This window comes from Saccopteryx bilineata, chromosome 3, assembly GCF_036850765.1.
Source record: "Saccopteryx bilineata isolate mSacBil1 chromosome 3, mSacBil1_pri_phased_curated, whole genome shotgun sequence".
In the NCBI taxonomy this organism is placed as follows: domain Eukaryota; kingdom Metazoa; phylum Chordata; class Mammalia; order Chiroptera; family Emballonuridae; genus Saccopteryx; species Saccopteryx bilineata.
Window position 1 is genome coordinate 89,469,516 of NC_089492.1, and position 14,120 is coordinate 89,483,635.

Here is a 14,120-nt window from a genome sequence, read left to right on the forward strand (position 1 = left end):
AGAGGACTGAGGTTTGATGGTAGGTAGACTGGCTTGAATAGTGGCTCTACCACTTCTGCATGGACCTTTTGCAAAAATCACTCTCTTGGCCTCCCTATACTTATCTAAGTAATGGGGGTGACTATGCCTACTGTTTAAGAATCCACTATGTCAAGAATTAAATGGGACTTAGTTTAGGTGTGCGACCCATCATGGATGCACAATATATCAATATATGTAATGGTTTACTTTTCCACACAAAGCCAGTCTTCAGCCTCCTTCTCTTGTCTGGAGGTAAAGTTACTCTCTGTTACTGTGAAGCACTGAAAAATGAAAGTGAAATACATTTTCAACAAGGGCATATGCTATCATTTGGATTTTATTTCTGTGATAACTATAGTAATTTATTTTCTATAATACAGAAATTTGACAAAAAGAAACTTTAACTTATTATGATTATTTCTTATCCAGCAAAATATTTGGGACCATTTCTTTCTCTGTGATTTTTCCAGATGTTGTAAATTAGGGGAAAACAGTCTAAAATAAGCTTTTTTTTTTTTTTCAAAGCCAATGAGCTCCTACATATGCTTTCTTTTCTTATTTTTATTCAGTGAGAGGAGGGGAGGCAGAGACAGACTCCTGCATGCACTCCAACAGGATCCACCCCGCAAGCCCACTAGTGGGTGATGCTCTGCCTATCTGGGTATTGCTCCATTGTTCAGCAACTGAGCTCTTCTTAGCATCTGAGGCAGAGGCCATGGAGCCATCCTCAGCGCCCAGGGCCAACGTACTCCAATCAAGTCATAGCTGCAGGAAGGGAAGAGAAAGAAAAAAATGGGGGAGGGAAGATGCAGGTGGGTACTTCTCCTGTGTACCCTGACCAGGAATTGAATCCAGGACATCCACACACTGGGCTGATGCTTTACTACTGAGCCAATAGGCCAGGGCCTATATATGCTTTCAATGTTGAATGAATTTTCAAATTTGGACTGAATTAAAGGATTTCATGGTCCTGGAATAAATAGGCCAACTATAACTTACATCAAATTAACTTACCCTGCTCCTCAAAAGAATGTCTCACTCTATAACTTGCACTGCATTGGCAGGCGAGGTCCCAAAGTTCATGGAGAAGTCAGATAAGTCCTGAGGCCTCCTGGACACAAGTCCTTCTCTTGGAACAACACTTTCAGGAAATCACGAGAGATAAGAAGAGTGAAAATGCTGCCAAGAGCCAAGTCATTATTTCTAGAATAGTGAGCTCTTTGGGGCCAAGTGTTCTCTGGAGTCTAGTCAGGGCTGGTGCTCTGGAGCTAGGGTCCTGGCAGGTCTCCGGCTTCCTGCAGAAGTTCCTGCCAGCCCATCGCCTGTGCCTGCAGCAGCCTCTGCTCTGCCTCTCCCTCTCTTTGAAACCAGGTGTGCATCTTTGTCTGCACCCCACGGGTAGACCCTGTTCAGTTTCTTCACTTACAACAAGCTTTACTTGGAAAGAAGAATAATTACTTTTCTTTCTAATTCCCATTGTTCAGAGTTTTCTTGTTAAGTGTCTTGTGAGAGACCCAATTTTCCTCCTACACACACCCATTCCGGATGAAAGGTGTTGTCACAGTCTCAGAGCATCCCTGCTCAGTAGCCAAGTCCTCCCTTGTTCCCCCGAACATCTGGATTACTAACCAGTCCTAACAATAGCTCTTGATACCGGAATAGCATTTCTTCTGCGCTAACATGATTTTGTTTGATCCTTATAAAATCCCTGAGAGAGAGGCAGGGAAGTTATTACCTTTCCTCTCCACACAAAGAAATCGAGAGTGAGAAAGGTTGACTTGTGAACTGTCTCACAGTGAGTGAGAGCCAGTTTTTACATCTTTCACCCACTCCCCAGCAGAGAAGTCATCTCTGATGGTTCTTCTCTAACTGTGGGGCATAAACCCCAGGACTGTGAGCAGGGCGCTCCCAGTCCCTCCCAGTTGATCTGGAATCCAGCCTTCTGGTTGGCGAAGCCCCTGAGATCAGGGGCAGAACTGTGCTTATTGGTAGATTGCTGGTGCCAGGTCTATAATAAGGATCAAGAAATGCTTGTTGAATTGAGCCTACAATGCAAAGAACAAGTGAAGTTTTCAGAAATGTCTAATTTTCTGCCTTTTACCAAATATGGAATTTTCTTCCATCATTCAATATATTAACACCAATTTAACTTCCCTCCCCAGCAATTTTCCAACTAACCTTTGATCATTGATATTAGATAACCAGCTACTGTTCCTCAACATAAAGGTCATATTACTCTATTACTAGGGAGGAAATCAACCCTCATTACCTACACGCATCTGGGAAGTAGATCCCTTTAGAGTCAAGAAGGTGGGATTACTCAAAAGTGGACACAGAGACAGAATTAAAAGGAACCTCAGCCTGGGTTACTACTGCCAGCACGTAAAAGCTAGAGGCATAGAAGAGGTCCAGAAGCAAACACAAATTTTTTCAGACCATGGAGCCACAGACACAGGGAGCTGTGGACACCTGGGCTCAGATCCTAGCTCCTTTGTTTACTAGCTGTTAGGACTGAGAGGTCCCTCCACCACTTCAAATGAGGCTTATTTTCCTTCTTCTTAAAATGGGAAAGAATTATACTACATTGTAAGCTTACTGCGAAGGCTAAAGAAAATGCCTGTACAGTAAGTACTCAGGACACGCCACCATTTGCATCTTACCTGACTGATCTAGTTAAATGAATAGTATCTAGTTAGACATTCTGTATAACAAGTGCCGATCCAGGCCATGTAAAAGTCAGAGTATATAATAAATAAAAGTGAGAGCTGTTGACTTTGGATAAGACCCAGGAAACCAAAATTGAGTTCTGTCACTTTCCTTATATTTTTTTTATCATGTCATCAGTTAGCACCAGGTTTCTTCATTACTCTGCCCTCCCTCGGGCATCCCAGGCAAATAAAAAGCATCAGTTTAATCAGTGAAACCCCTCAAAGCTCAAAGCAGTCCACTAAAGTGAAATACCAGGCTAGACAATGGGAAAGGTTGTACAAGAAGGCAGAATATGGTGGGTGGGGGTGGGGGGACTCTGACTCCCTTTCCTCTGCCTGTTCAAAGCCCTCCTCCTCCTTTTCTTGTTCACTATTAATACTTTCCTCCAAGCTCTGGTCATTCACAAAATAAATGTCATTGCTCTTAAACACACTTAAGATAGGAACGCTGAGAATGGGCCTGAAACGTGGAGCCTGCAAGGTGTGTTGGAAAGATTACAGGCTGTGGAGTCAGACAGACATGGGAGTGGTTCTGGCTCCATGGCTTACTAACTCTGGGCCTGAGGCAAGTCACTTCATTTTTCTGAGTTTCAGTTTTCTTGGTCACAGTTAAGTGATAACAATCCCCCTTTTGCAAAGATACGATGAATGTATACACCCAGTGGACACAGAGTATGGCGATCGCCACTGTGGCAAAGACTGGAAAATGGGGTTAGTGTTGACCTGTGCTCTCAGGTCAGCTTGGTTTAGGGCAGAAACTGTATGGAGATCATTGGAGTAGCTGCAGGCTGTCTTCACCTGGAATGAGACCCTTCAAAGGGATTTTGTCTGGCTTACTTCAAATAGAACCCCAAGAACCACATCTCTCTCTTCTCCCAAAAACCAGCTGTGTTTGACCATACCACCTGGTCTGCCCAGAACTAACTGATCTGTGGGCAACAAAGACCAGTCCTCTTTGCCTTTCAATGTATCTTTCTAATTGGTTCATGGCCTGAGAATGTCTCCATCAGCCAAAGACAGCAAATTTAATCGCAATTTATCAGTCTTCATCTGTTACGCTTTTTGATAATGTCTTTGGCATTCAATATACTCTGTAAATCCAGGGTTTACATTTGTGGTGATGACAATGTGGGCTTGTCTGGACAGATAGCTTCTCTCTTTCCCATCTGAGCTGCTCTAGAACAATTCAGGAAGAAGAGCTTTTACTTCTTCGCTCAGAGGATCAACTTACATGTGTTCTATATGGCCCAATAAGTAACCATTTGGGAAAATTATTCTCACAATTATTTGTATCCCCTATTCCTTTCCTCTGGCTTTTTTCTTATTATTCATCTGAAATACTATACATGTTTATTATCCCTTACATGTTTATTATCTGTTTCCCTGCACCAATAGAAGTGTGGCAGGCATCTCTGCTTGCCTCCCAAATATTCATGCCCTTCTTCTCAATTGAAGAGTTCCTGCTGGAAGCCACTGACCAACCAGGAGTGACATTTCCTAGCACCCTTTCTGCATGAAAAATAAAAGCCATATGATTGAGTTCTGATGAATGTAATATTCATGAAAGTGATGTTAACAATGAATGTCCCAGCTCCCGTTCTCTCTTTCCCACCATCTGATGGCTATTGTCAATGCCCAAGGTGACCTTGGAAACCACACAATGAAGACAGCAGAGCTGCCAGTCATCTAAAGTCTTTAAATAAATACAGTGATCTCATTTCCCTCTCCCATCCTTGTCATGTATTTTACTTTATAGGATCAAGAAACAAATGTTCTATGTTTGCCCACAGAGATTTCTGGGTTTGCCTTGAACAGCTGCTAGGACTAAATCCACTAACACATTCAGTTCCCCAAAGGCAGAGATATTGACTTGCTTTCTTCGGTACAAAACATTGCATGAACATGGTAGGCACAATACTTATCTAAGGAGTATTTGTTAAATAATGACTAAATGAATGAATGGCAGCAATGACAGAACATGGTTTCAGTTAAAGGCAAGGGAGCACGGCTCAGACAGATGTCAGGCTGACCCACATGCAAAACTGCATGTGCAAATGTCACTGAGGATCATGGGCGCATAAGCAGAAGACAACTTTGGTCTCATCCCCAAGTCCTTGGCCTTAAGTGTCCCCATTCCACATTCTGTTTTTAAGGGTGGGCTTTAGAGCAACTTCTCCACTAGGCAACATTCACACATCCACTCATTTACCACCTTTATGAGACTGCATGTCTCAGGCACTGTGCTGGGCATTAACTATAGAGTCAAAGAGGCTTAAAGAGTATCCTCATTATATCTCACAGATAATTCATGATCCCTGAGCCAACACTGTGGAAACTGAACCCAGAGCATTACCTTGCCTCCTAAATATCACCGCTCCTGTGAGCAAAGATGCAGATTTCAGACTATTTACTGATATCTTTAAAATAGTTATCATATGTAAACTTGAGAGCTTCTTTCACACCTGCCACAGCTACCTCCATAGTTCTATGACAGTGGCCTCTGAGAACTCAATTTAGGATGCAAAAGTCTACAAGAAGATCACCTGCTGTTCCCATTCTAAATTTGTCCTTGAACTAGAACACTCTCCACAGGAACTTAGTGTTACTAATTCTGTAATTTGCTTTATTTTTATTTTAAAAAAAAGAAGGAACCCCTTCTCTCCAGAAAAAAAAAAAAAGTCCATTAAACCATCATTTCATAATCTGAGACACAAAGCTCAAAAAGGAAGCATAGCTCCCAAAGCGACCAGAGACAGAACACAAGCAGCCACCTCAGGCCTGTTCGCTAGTATCTGTTCAGTTCTCCCAACACTCAAGGAGAGGAAGAGGAAACATGGATGACCTTCTATGTAGAGTCTTCCCTGCTGCGTGAGTCCCTCACTGGTGGTCTTGTCCACGCCTGGCCAGTGCTGTCCTCTCTTGATGAGACCCTCCCTTCCATCCTTGGTTGTACTTTTGGAAGAGGTTTACCACTATCTCCAAAACCTTGAAGACCATTTGATTCTTGGCATACATGGATGGATATTTGACATTTTAGCTATTCAGGAGTATTCCTGAAGTTTTATGACCATGATAATTGATGTTTCTCTGAAGCATGAATTTTAGTCCCATGAGTCACAAAGCAGCACCGCGTCACAGTGCACCAAGCAATTCTTGTTGAGCCACTTATGGGGATAACTTATATGACAGCTTTATTTTAGTGCCATTTGTAGTGACAGGATAAATAGAGATGTTCATATTTTCTTACTGATCCAGCATGTAATCTTAAGCTCTCTTAGGAGAGTGTATAGTTCTATAAATGCTACAAGGAGAGGCCTCCAGTCCTGGGTCTAGTCTTACTGGCCAAGGCTAAATCACCTTCATAGTGGAGATATTTTGAAGAGAACATAGATTTACAAAGCTGCTAATATGAATCTATAGAGAGCTCCTTTATTTCCACAACTTCCCTATGAGGCAGATAGAGTTCCTTGTTTCGTATATGTGGAAGCTGGCTGGGCTCAGAGAGGTTAAGCAATTCACACTCATATGGCTAGTAAGGGGGAATCAGTATTTGTACCTAAGTCCCTCTGATTCTAGAATCTTCTGACAACTCTAGAAAGCAGACAATAGGCTTTCCTTAGCTAGAGGAGACCCAGAATGGCCTTTTTACCCCTTATACCAGTCAGAGGCAGAGGAAAAACCACTTTTTTTTTTATCAAAGGTGTCACTTAACATTGAAGAGGTATCAGCAGTGAGAAATTCTGGCCTGGAGAGAAGCAAAGGGAGGGGAGCGGAAAAAAGAAACAGTAAGGAGACTCGTGAGCAGCCTGTCCGAAGCTGGCTCGGGGCCCTTTGGGCCTGTCTTCTGAAAAACACACAAAGATGATTTGTGTCTCTGTTTTCACTCTTACAGTCCCTGTCAAGTGCTTTGAAGACAGAGATCATCTGGTGAACAGAAATTGGGTACTTGACTACACTTGAGAAATATAGAGTGTAAAAATGTTATAGGGACAAAGAAGAACCGGATGGTGGGAAGTCAATACAATCCTAGCTGTCACCAATCAGATAATTTGGCAATTTAGGGACCTAGTAAAGGTCCCAGGGTCCAACCTCACTCTGCCAGGATAAGCAAATAAAATGAAAGCTGTGACTATTGCCATCTCTTCCCACCCCACCCCCTAACACCCCAGGTATGCAGAGAAGGGCCAAGGCAATAGTATTCTTGCAGACTAGCTCACCCTTGAACTTGGCCCTTTTTCTCTGATGAGAACCAGGAAGCTTCAGGAAAGCAGGGCTCCTTGGCAGCTTTGAGTTTCCTGGAACATTGAGGAAACATGACCCTGAATGGGGAAGGTATTAAACCTGCATAGTAATACCCGTGAACCTGAGCAGAGATATCGATAGACTTAGACATAAGCAGGCAAGAAGGAAGGCAGAAAACCCAATGAGAGGAATACTAGGAGTGGATCCCAAGGATCATAAACATAGAATGGCAACCACAGTTACTTCAGGCACCATGCTATAGCCTCTTAGCCAAGTCCCCATTCCCTGTGGTTCCTGGCTGTCATCTAGCTCCAGGTGAGTAGCCAGACCAGAAGAGGTAATAGTCCTTAGTGACCTGGCAACTATAATTTTTCTATCTTGATCACTATCAGTGTTTTCATTCTATTAATTGTCCCCTATTCATCATCTCTACCTTATTATCACCATTATTCTGAGAATCTCATACAGAAGTAGAAACCTGGGTACCAAGAATCCCAGGAATGAATCATACAACCTCAATAGCCATGTCTCGGTGCCAATGAAGTAGCAGCGGGGAGCTCCTGGCAAATGTAGGAAGCACCTTGCCTGGAGCTAAAAGGAAGCTTCAGTGGTCGGTTTATGAGACAGCTTGTGAATTTGTTTTCTGCCTGCTCCTCCCCCAAAAAACCTTTTTCCTTGGCTAAATCTCACTAGTCATGCCCTTGTTATGGACAGACAGAGGTCCCATTCGACTGGTCTAGACAGTCCTAGACCATGGCAATAAAACGTTAGGTTAAGATGACGCCATGGAAAAAGTGCCGGTCTAAGAGACAAGAGACTCAGGTGGATAGCCAAGGATCTGCTCCTCTTGCTGACCCTTTCAGTAAGACACTTCCCATCTGAAAAACACCACGATCCTTCCAGATCTGACGTTCTAGGGTATTATGGTTTGGGAAATTACTTGGACTTTTCTTTCATCCTTCTTTCTAAAGACAAAGCCTACCCCAAATGTGTGATGACCCTTTTACTCATGTCCTTTGAGCCTCCCCCATCTCTGAAAAAGTTGTGCCTTGTCACATGATAATCCCACATCTCATTTAGCATCAGTGTAGCCAGAGTGTTAAGAAAAAGAAAACATCGAATGACAGAAGTGCTTAGTTTATTTTATGCTTATTATTCTCATGTAACTGCTTAGACCAGTATTTTCTAACATGGAATATCCTGAGTAATCCTCTCCTTGGTAAGCTTCCGAATTGTTCACAATGTTTGGTGACATTACAAAATATGTTGTCTGCCGGAGAATCTTGCCCACCCCATGCATAGAGTGGACTCCCTTAAAAGATCCACTGGGGCCTGACCTGTGGTGGCGCAGTGGGATAAAGCGTCGACCTGGAACACTGAGGTCGCCGGTTCGAAACCTTGGGCTTGCCTGGTCAAGGCACATATGGGAGTTGATGCTTCCTGCTCCTCCCCCTTCTCTCTCTCTCTGTCTCTCTCTTTCACTCCTCTCTCTCACAAAAAATCAATAAAAAATAAAAATTTAAAAAAAAAATCCACTGGGGATGGGGGGGGGGGTGACAAAACATCTTCCTGCTGGCAAGTCTGGTGCCCTACAAAGTCATCCCAGTAACCCTGAAAGTGGACCCACCAGGGCTAAGAGAAGGCTGATCACAGCCCCACTCTTAGGGCTCTGACAAGAGGTGGCCCCGTCCTGGGCCAGCCCTTTAGGTTATCGAATAAACACGTCACCAGCCCTGAGACAAGATACAGAGCCAGGCACCTCCCCACACACAGCCGAGGCTCTTTGTTTTAGATCTTGGTTTATTTCAATAACTAACTATTTGGGTCTTTTTTTCTTTTTCTTCCAGCTTTAATTTCTACTCTTATGTTTTACATTTATTTTAAAAAGAAGGAGCCTATAAAACCCTAGGTCCCCCAACCTTTGGCCCCAATTAAAGCAGAACCCCAGGCTCAGAGACTCACTTCATCTATCTATCTATCTATCTATCTATCTATCTATCTATCTATCTATCTATCTATCATCTATTTCTTCCCCTACCTCCCTGAGACCTCACTGTATGGCCCCAGGTGTGTCACGTAATTTCCAGGTCCTAATAAGTAATAGCCTTTTTTTTTTTTTTTTCAGTTTCCTGATGGTATTGCTGAAGGATATCTTGCAATCATAATAAACACCTCAAGGTCCAACCACAAACAAGACTGGTTACTGATAGGCTGAGACCTACACACAATACCCACCAAGGAAAATTCATTGCTCCCTGCATAGTTTCATTATATTTCATGCCTACTTCACTTATGGTATACACCACACAGCCCAGATCTTACTCATCTCTCTACCCCAGTAACACACAGTAGTGATCAATAAATATCTGCTCAATGACCTCCACTCAGCTGCAGAGGGCTGACTGACAAGCACCAACTCTTTTCATGGATTTGCCTAAGTCTTGCTTCCCTCCCAGCCAGAAGCATAAGTCATCTTATTCTCATGTTTATTCTTCTCCTTTTTTCTTCCTTTTCACCATCAGTGTCATAGTGCACTGTGTTCTGTACATACTACATTTCCTTTGTAATATTGGATTGATTCATGATATCTTCATAAGTGCATGACATCACAAGCTCATCTTCCTCTAAAGAAATAGGTTCTGAGAGTGAATAGGAAGCAGAGTTTAAACATGAACCTCAGGCTTTAATTCTAAAGTCAACGTTCCTTCACTCAACTGGACCCCCAAGATCTTTTTTGAGCACCCTCATTGTTCTCATAGCTGAGAAGTTTACATAGAATCTGGAAACTGACTATGCAGAGAGCTAATCGACACTGGATTACAAATACGGAAGCATGGAGGAAACCCTCAACATTTGTAAAACAAAACAGCCAAAACCAACAATAAAAAGTCTAGGGATCAAGAAGTGAGTGCCACTTGAATAAATCCCAGCAATCAGGAAGGCTGGTTGAAGTAGGACTTCCCAGAAAACAGCAGACCGTGTGGGAGTTTCTTAATGGTTTGGGACTCTGTCGTGACCAATGACTGCAGGGTGTTCTCATGAAGAACACTTCAGAAAGGGGTTGAAAAACGTTTGCTAAGGAGATGGAATTTGTCCATAAATGGGCAAGAGAGGCCTGTAAGTCAGGGTGAGAAAAGGACTGATGTGAAAACCAGTCTGCGCAGAAGATGAGGAAGGAAACCAGGAAGTAGCTGAAAGAAAATCAACCGCAGGCAGAGGGAGGGGGGGCCAGGAACACCTGCCCACCCCTGTGGCTTCCTGGTTTCCAGGGGCATGATGCCAGCCACACTGCACTGCGTCAGGTGAGTCAGTTCTGCCAGGAAGGGGGTCAGACCTTAGGGTTGTCAGCGCCTCCTCCATGAGAAACCATAGAAAGCTAGGATAACCTCTCCTCACCCCTCTTCTGAGCAGGAGCAGCTGCCCTGTGGGGCTGCTGGCGCAAACATCCTTGCCCTCCAAAAGGTCCCACAGGTTCCCCCCTCAGAAAGCCAAGGTCCCCATACTCAAGTCCCTTTCTGCTTAGACACGGGGTAGGGAAGCTGTTCTTCACTTTTACACCATGCTGTGGGGGAAGCAGCATGGTGTTATACTGGCCTTTATAAGTGAGATATGAAGTAAGTTAAGCCCAGCTGCTGTCAGGAAAAGCCAGTTTTCCAGACAATAAGGATAAGGTATAAGAAGCAGATATCAACTCCAAGAAGCAGTAATTAGCATGATCTGAACTAAAGATCCCAAATTTGCTCCTATGTGACATACCTAGGACCTGCCTACTGCCTCAGTAAGGGCCCAGAGACCCAGCCCTGCTGTGCCAGCATCCACTGGAAAGAAGGAAATGCAGAAGAAGAGGGTGGGAAGACGCTGTTTCTCTACAAAACTTAACATAACACAGAGATGCCACTCAAATTCCCAGCAAGAACTTCCCTAAGGCCCAAATGTCCATAGACCCTAAAATGCATAGCATAGCCACCATCAAATGCAGTCACCTTCAAAAGCTGGGAGATCAGCTTAAACACAGATATGGCAGCCTGACCAGGTGGTGGCGCAGTGGACAGAGCATTAGACTGGGACGCTGAAGACCCAGGATCAAAACCCTGAGGTTGCCAGCTTGAGCACAGGCTCATCCAGCTTGAGCACAGACTCATCCAGTTTGAGCGTGGGATCATAGACATGACCCCATGGTCTCTGGCTTGAGTCCAAGGTTGCTGGATTGAGCAAGGGGTCACTGGCTTAGCTAGGAGCCCCTCGGCCAAGGCATGGATGAGAAGCTTTCAGTGAACAACTAAAGTGCCACAACTATGAGTTGATGCTTTTCGTTTCTCTCCCTTCCTGTCTGTTTCTCTTTCTCTCTCTCTTTTTCAAGCTAAAAAAAATAATAATAAGACAGACACGGCAGCAGCAGGAGGGAGCAATGGTGGCACTGCCTGAGATGTGAGTGCTGTGGCTGCCCTGGAGAGTCCCCCTAATTATTGTGTGCTCTCAGAATTGGGAAACCCACAATTACTTCTGGGAAGTGGTCTGGGGAGAGGGAGCCTGGTGCTGGCCTTCTCATCAGGATCATGTCACTGTATTCAGATGGACACAAGGTAACCCAAGGTATCTGAAGTGTCCCTGAGAGGACTGCCTCAGGCCAGTGGCTCTAACTGTGAGCTCTAGACATCTCTGGCCTCACACAGCTTGTGCCAGAGGAATCGACAGGAGTTGGGAAAGAAGGTTTTGCTAGTTTGGTTCTCAAAGGTTGCCCCTCCAGGTTCCTTCATCATTCTGTTAAGAACTAGCTTTTGTTACAAAGGTACTATTCCAGGAGACTGAAAAATGTCCTTTAATGCCAGGCCAGAAAGAGCTTCCGAGGGAAAAGGTCATAGAGATGAGATTTAGGGAAGGGAACACTAGGAGATTAGTAGAGCTATGTGCAATGTTACTAACAAAGAGAGAGAGAGAGAGAGAGAGAGAGAGAGAGAGAAAGAGAGAGAGAGAGAGAAGGAGGAGGAGAAGGAAGTGGAAGGGGGAGGGGAGGGGAAAGGAGGGATGAAGAAGAGGGGAGAGGGGAGGGGAGGGGAGGGGAGGGGAGGGGAGGGGAGGGGAGGGGAGGGGAGGGGAGGGGAGGGGAGGGGAGGGGAGGGGAGGAGAGGAATATTTATGTTCAAAGTCCAGGTTCTCCACTCACCAGCTCTGTACCCATGGAAAAGATCCCTGTGCTCTCTGAACCGATGTCCCCATTGGTCTAATAAAGATAACATTTTCCTTACCTGGTCATTGTATGGAGATAATATTTATTAATTTCCAGGAATGGAGCAGGTATACAGGAAAAGTTTCTTGTCACAGAAGTTAGAGTATGGCACTATTTATACTGTATTTTAACCACTCAAAAAACCCCTGACCATGTGCATCTATCTGCCAATAAAACAATGATATAGGTTAGGCACTTTATAGGGGAAAGGTCCTGAATCCCACCAGCAGGCAGGGAGGGGTCATGGACTCCTCCCCAGAGCTTGCCTCGGGCCATACTGCTCCAGTAATTACACACACTCCTTCACTTCACTGGTGGCCAGCCACGGAGAGAGGGGATTAAGTGATCTCTAATATCCAGGACTTTAGGACCCTTTGAAGGCAGGTTGTATCAAAGAAAATGCTGAGTAGCCCAAAGACAGCAGTAAGATATTTGGATGAGAGAGTCAACGTCTGTCTGTATTAGGTACAACCTCATTCTCGCTCTCTTCACCAATTCATAAATATCCAATCTTCTCTACATTTTGTTCCTGATTCTTTACTGCTCCACTGCATTTGGACCCAGAGATATAACTTCTGATGCCTGGAGAGATATGACCAAACTAAACCCACCTAAAAAATGTCACATGTGACTCATGTTCACATTTTGTTGGCAGAACCAGTCACACTGACCACATCCACCTTCAAGGGAGTCACTCAGTCAGCTTAGGCTGAGTTAAACTGTGACATGGGTTTATTTCTCACTCATGTGACATGCTGCCCGCAGGTTATCCAAGGCCCTGGGATTCAGGCTGAGGAAGCAGCCCCTATTTGGGACATTACCATTCTCAATATATTGATATATGGAAAGGAGAGTTTGTGGATTAATGTAGTGGCTCTAATGTTTCTGCTCAGAAGTAGCTTAGCACACTTCCATTCTTAGATCAAAATTAGTCAACTGGCTTATATCTGACTAAAAAGCCCGGAGGTCATACGAAATGACCGCTGTTCTAGATATTATAAATTGAAATTAAAATGATTTGTGCAAAGGTGTCTGCTAATTCAAACTGAATTACCAAGGGCAGGCGGCGAAGACACGGGGTGTGTGCCTTTGCTTAGTGTCCCACAGGGTTTCCCCCTTCTACTTAATTGCTTAAAGTAGAGTGCAATGAAGGAAACCACTGGTGGTACATTTCTTAAGAGCTACCGCTAGCTCAATAAATAAAGGTGATTTAAATAATAAAATGTTAATTCACATGTCAAAGATCTCTTTGTACACAACATTTCTTGTGTAGATCTTTCCATCATTTTTAAGCTCGCCTTGCAGAGGACCATCAATTATTTTTAATTTTACGTCCATTCTTTCCCGAACTCTTGAACAGGCAACATAAAGTTGACCATGTCCAAATGCAGGCTCAGGTAAAAAAATGCCAACACGCTTAAGCGTTTGGCCCTGAGACTTATTGATGGTCATAGCAAAGGCAAGTTTTACAGGAAATTGCGTACGTCTCAATTGAAATGGCAACCCTGTTTGAGATGGAGCCAAATCAATTCTTGGAATGACATGTATTTCACCTTTAGAGGAGCCAGTCAAAGACTTAGCTATTATGACATTATTTTTAATTGGAGAACCTCTAGTCTTGTACCATTGCAAAGACCCCTTCTGGTGTTAAGATTTCTTAACAGCATAATAATTGCTCCAATCTTTAACCTCAATTTGTGAGGTGGCATGCCAGAAGATGGGACTATTTGAATGCCGTGGCAACTTCACCCCATTGGCTAGTACAGTTACGCAAGCAACCAATAAGCTATCGGCGACAAACAGACACTTAAGCCGCATATAATAAAGATACCAGAGAAATGTAATCCTCCTATGTGGAGAGGTACCATAGGTCACATGAGCAAACCAGATGGAAAAGGATCAGGAGGTATAATGATCTTATC

The 14,120-nt window shown here is 43.9% G+C and overlaps 1 protein-coding gene across 2 annotated transcripts in view; it reads right to left on the reverse strand.

Annotated features, from left to right (window-relative positions):
• The window catches only part of XDH (xanthine dehydrogenase), a 106,527-nt gene that overhangs the window by 71,852 nt on the left and 20,555 nt on the right, over window positions 1-14,120 (reverse strand). For both annotated transcript variants that reach the window (XM_066266841.1, XM_066266840.1), the window contains exon 2: window positions 1,036-1,162. The gene's annotated coding sequence lies outside the window, so the exon portion shown is untranslated. The remainder of the gene's footprint in view (window positions 1-1,035; window positions 1,163-14,120) is intronic.